Below are 6,000 nucleotides of genomic sequence, written 5' to 3' on the forward strand. Positions count from 1 at the left end.
AGATGTGCAAACTCAGACAGATATACAGGGTTTTCCATCCCAAATAATAATGGATGAGATGGGTGTGCATTCCCCACTGAATGGTAAGAAATCCATTGTATCAGATGAAGATACAGCTAGTCCGGTTCAAACTATAGTCGGTAAAGACTTCTCAAATCCGTTGATGGATGTCAGTTTGCCAAAAAGTGAAAAAGATGAAGGTCCATCTTCTAGCACTTTCATTTAACCAGACTATTAGACAAAAAAATAAAAAATCCCAAAAAATTAAAGATCTAGAATCCCTTATAATACAAACCGTAGAAAAATTACTTAAACAAAAACAAGAAAAAGATAAACATATAAACCCAAGCCTAATACAAAGCCCAAGACAAGATTCTGTTTCAAGCCCAAATAATTCAGATAATATTTCAGACTCAATGCAATTTGCTCAAGACCCAAATGATGATGACTCTGGTATGAGTTTTGATTCAATTGCATTTTATAATTTTGAAACTTAAAAATAATAATAATAATAATAATAATAATAATAATAAATTTTTATAATTTTAAAGAGGAATGCCTCTTTTGTCAAAAAAAATGTGAGTTCCACTTTACTAACTACCACAAATGTGGAAAAACAGTTGGGACGCGTCTTTACTTTAAAAATAAAAATAATGTATAGATAAGTATTGAAAGACAGATATCAGACTAGAAGGACAATAATGCAAGAAAAGAAACATTATTGCACGTGAAGATGGGGACCAGATGTGTGCCTGACTGAGATGATAAGATACCTTTTTCATTTGAAATTCGAAGTTTGAAGTCCGAATACCTCTATAAAGCAAGCATTATCAAGACAAGAAAAGGCAGAAGGCGAAGACAACCACAACAAAAACTCTCTCAAAATCCTCAAACAACCCTTTTTCTCTTTAAAATTATCTTTTAAAAAGATTGTAGTAAAGATTTCCGTTCTTTATTCTAAAGTTTATTTTTAAGTAAAAGTTTGGGAGCTTTTCGGGTTTCCCGAAAGGGAAACTTCACTCTGTTCTAAATAATGTAAGTCTTCATATTTAAGTTTCTAGTAAACTTCTCATATATGTTAATTATGTGTGTTTATTTTTATAAAATGTTAATTATTTGATAAATTCATGTAAATTTATGAACAATCCTCATGAATCTATATTACTTAGTATATGGTTAGTCTCTTAGCTTCTTAAGAGTATCGATGGATTAACTTGTAAATTCCTAGGACATTGTCAGGTTAAATGTTCTGAGAAAAGAACTATGAATAACCAAATCCGGGGTGTGGTTAATAAAGATTACTTTTAAGAACAAAAGCTAAGAGAAAGAGATGAAGAGTAATAATAGATTCATGAATGGACAGAGTCCAAAAAAGGGAGTTAAAACTAAAAACTAATATGATAATTACATAATAGAACAAGAGATCATTTCTTTTCTTCTATATCTCTGTGTCTTATCCAATTGTTAAATCTTATACTTCTAGCAAATGGAATATATCTCATAAAGTATTTTTGATTGAAATATTTCTTGATCTAAAATGTTTTATTAATTTATGTTCTAAGATTCTAGCTAAGAAAAATATAAAATTAGTTGATGTTTCGATAAAAGTGGATATTTCAATAAAAGTGATTTTTTCAATAAATTCGTTAAACTTTTAATGTTGTACAATCCTACTCAAAGCTTCTTCACTCTCTTGTTGTATTATGTAATTATTATATTAGTTTCTAGTTTTAACTCCCTTTTTTTTTACTCTGTCCATTCATGAATCTATTATTACTGTTCATCTCTTTCTCTTAGCTTTTGTTCTTAAAAGTAATCTTCTTTAACCACACCCCGGATTTGGTTATTCCTAGTTCTTTTCTCATTACATTAAACCTGGCAATGTCCTAGGAATTTACAAGTTAATCCACCGATAATCTTAAGTAGCTAAGAGACTAACCATATACTAAGTAATATAGATTCATGAGGATTGTTCATAAATTTACATGATTTTATCAAATAATTAACATTTTATAAAAATAAACACACATAATTTACATATATGAGAAGTTTACTAGAAACTTAAATATGAAGACTTACATTATTTAGAACAGAGTGAAGTTTCCCTATCGGAAACCCGAAAAGCTCCCAAACTTTTACTTAAAAATAAACTTTAGAATAAAGAACTGAAATCTTTACTACAATCTTTTTAAAATATAATTTTAAAGAGAAAAGGGGTTGTTTTGAGGATTTTGAGAGAGTTTTTGTTGTGGTTGTCTTAGCCTTTTTTCGCCTTCTGCCTTTTCTTGTCTTGATAATGCTTGCTTTTATAGAGGACTTCGGACTTCAAACTTCGGATTTCAAATGAAAAAGGAAATCTTATCATCTCAGCCGGGTACACATCTGGGCCCCATCTTCACATGAAATAATGTTCCTTTTCTTGCATTATTGTCCTTCTAGTCTGATATCTGTCTGTCAATACTTATCTATACATTATTTTTATTTTTAAAGTAAAGACGCGTCCCAACAGTTTTTCCACATTTGTGGTAGTGAGTAAAGTGGGACTCATATTTTTTTGACAAAAGAGGCATTCCTCTTTAAAACCATAATAATTTATTATTATTATTATTATTATTATTATTATTATTATTATCATTATTATTATTTTTAAGTGTCTAAATTATGTAATGCAATTGAATCAAAACTCATACCAGAGTCATTATCATTTGGGTCTTGAGCAAATTGCATTGAGTCTGAAATATTATCTGAATTATTTGGTCTTGAAACAGAATCTTGTCTTGGGCTTGGGTTTATATGTTTATCTTTTTCTTATTTTTGTTTAAGTAATTTTTCTACGGTTTGGATTATAAGGGATTCTAGATCTTTATTTTTTGGGATTTTTTAATTTTTTGTCTAATAGTCTGGTTAAATGAAAGTGGTAATCTTCTTCTAGAAGATGAACCTTCATCTTTTTCACTTTTTGGCAAAGTTACAGCCATCAACGGGTTTGAGAAGTCTTTACCGACTATAGTTTGAACCGGACTAGGTGTATCTTCATCTGATACAGTGGATTTCTTAGCATTCAGTGGGGAATGCACACCCATCTCATCCATTTTCATTTGGGATGGAAAACCCTGTATATCTGTTTGAGTTTGCACATCTTGTTTAGTATTACCTTTGCTTTCCATTTTTTGGAGTCTTTCTCTGAGCTTGGTATTTTCTTGCATTAGGGCTTCATTTCTCCAATTTAGCCTTTTGAATGCATCGGACATTGATGAGCAATGATCACGAAATATTATTTTGTCTATATCTCTCTGGATGTTGTATTGTGGATTTTTATTTGGGTTTTGTCTAAGGGCTGGAGAAATATAGTAATTTGGCCCTAATATTCCTCTAGCATAGTCTAAAGCTTCTGTAAAAATCATTAAAACCTTTAAAAAGAGGTTTTTGAAAATCTTTAATAGAGTCTAAAACATCTATTCGTGTTTGAAAAACACCATTTGTTTTACCATGAATTACTACATAATATTTAAATCTATTTTCTTTATTTTTACTAGTAAAATAATATCCTAAAGCATTTAAAACTGCAATTACATATTTAGTGTCTTTTTTATTATGAGTTATCCATATATTGTCTATGAGGCATGTTTGTTGTTTGTCTAATTGACAGTTAGATAAATGTCTGAGTCCAGTTAGACGGCTCGTATGCTATTAAATTTTGTTGTCCGAACTGTAGTCTTTCTATTCTAACATCATCTATTTTATCTAGAGGTTTAAAATGCAAATTTGCTAACATTGTCTGTTTGTAAGAGTCTGCCAAACCTGCGATTGAAGGTTGAACTCTTTTACCTTTTTCTGATAGTAGAGGTCTTATTCTGTAAAATTTAAACTTTGATCAGTAATCTACTTAGCTGAACCGCAATACTATTATTATTTCCCTTAATATGTTCAAAAATTATAGAATGATAAATTCATATAGTATCTAAAAAATTTAGCCATCTTCTTCTACTACTAGTTTTATCATTAATTTTTTGATGAAATTTTACTATAGCTTCACAATCTGTTCTTATTAATATTTCTGGTTTATTTAGAATATTAATTTTAAAACTATGTAGACCATATATTACAGCTAAAATTTCAACATCTATACTAGCTTTATTACCCTTTTCTTTGAATTTTCCACTTTGATAAGTGATATACCGTGGTTTCACGGTATAATTAATACTTTTTCCTTAAATTTAGTGTGTCCGAAAGCCTTGTTTGTGCTAAGTTTAATATAATTTTCTCTTTGTTTTGTAGGAAATCTGTCCAAAGCTGAACGCGGAGATTTTGAGCGAAAATTGCAGAAGAGACCACCTACGGAGCTTCTGACAGTCCATCGTGCTTGTGACGGTCCGTAGGTGGCAGCGTAGAGAAGCTGTTGAAGGAAGATGAGGAAGTCTGACAAGTGTGGGGTTACGAAGATTATGACGGTCCGTCCTGCAGGTTCGTCGTGAAGATCAGAGAAGTGATCCCAGTACCCAGATTCCAAGAGTTGTATTTTGAAACGAGACCCTCGACGGACAGTTGTGCTTATGACGGTCCATCACACTTGCCGTCGAGGGGAATGAAGATAGCAGCAGAAGAATTGAACCATGTATGGGACGACGGAGTCCACGACGGTCCGTCATGACCACGACGGTCCATCGCGTGGTCTGTCGACCCAGCCGTGTTTTGGCAGATTTCGAGTAATTAGAATCCTTGTTTAATTAGGTTTTTATTTTTTTATAAATAGTTCGAAAAACCTCATTTTTGAGGTTAGACTCTGTGATATTAAACATTATATTGTGAGACTTTGTGTTTTGAGTGTTTGATTGTTAGAGATTCTTCCAAGTGATTTTTGGTGATTAATCAAGCAAATTTTCGGACTTTATTCTTTCTCATTGAAGTAAGTACATGAATTCTTGTTTACCATATTTGAATATTGTGTTTATGGCTATAAGGAACTAAACTCCATAACTAGGGTTGTGGGAACCACAGACAAATAATGAGATAAACCCCAGCTAAAATAACAATTCTAGAATCGTGTCTTGCATGTATTAATAATTCTTTCGCTTAGAAGTCTTTTTAACGGATGATCAACGTTAGAACTCTCCTTAATGCTACGTGCCGGACCAAGGAGGTAGATAATAGGAAAAGAATTATTAACATAGATTTAGTGTATACTATCTAATAGGCTAGTATTGATTGGTACGAGGTAATAACTTAGTCAAATATCGAATACGATGCTTAATATGAGGTAAGGATAAGGGTTAGGAAAGCAACACACGTAGCCGGACCAAGGTGCGGAGTGAGATTTTCTAGATGCCGGACCAAGGATTTAGAAATACCTAACTTATCACTTTAGATGCAAGATACTAGGAAAGAATTGTTATAGTTAGAATTATCAAGTTATGAACCTGTGGGGAACACGTAAACCCTAGTTACTTTGATTACTTGATTAAAACTCAACATTAAAAGCTGTAAAGTGTCTTTTTCAAGTTCGTTAGTTATTTTTGCTCATTAGGAAATACAAACCCCCTTTTTATGCTTTTACTTTCTAAGGAAGTCATCAACCTAACAATAGTAATAACAAGTTGAAGTTAAGTCTAGACTATTTTCCTCGTGGGAACGATCCCAACCTCACTAGTTGGGTTATTTACTTGACACGACCGCTTTACTTCTCATTTGAGAAGTAGGTTTGAGCGTATCAAATTTTTGCGCCGTTGCCGGGGAATTTAGCTTTTAGATTAACTTAAACTTCTTACTATAGTTTAGTTGATATTTTCTTGATTTTACTTTGTTTTATTGTTTTTGATTTCTTTTCAGAATTATCCTCCTTGTATGCTAAATACACAGAGAGGAAGAGAACCGTTGTTCCCCTACGATCACGAGCTAGAACGTACACTGCGAAACATGAATCGTAATTTGGGAATCAATGATGAGGATCCAAACCAGGACATCCCAGCTCCGGCTGATGTTCATGGTCAGATGTTACCCGAT

This window comes from Solanum lycopersicum, chromosome 7 (genome assembly GCF_036512215.1).
Source record: "Solanum lycopersicum chromosome 7, SLM_r2.1".
In the NCBI taxonomy this organism is placed as follows: domain Eukaryota; kingdom Viridiplantae; phylum Streptophyta; class Magnoliopsida; order Solanales; family Solanaceae; genus Solanum; species Solanum lycopersicum.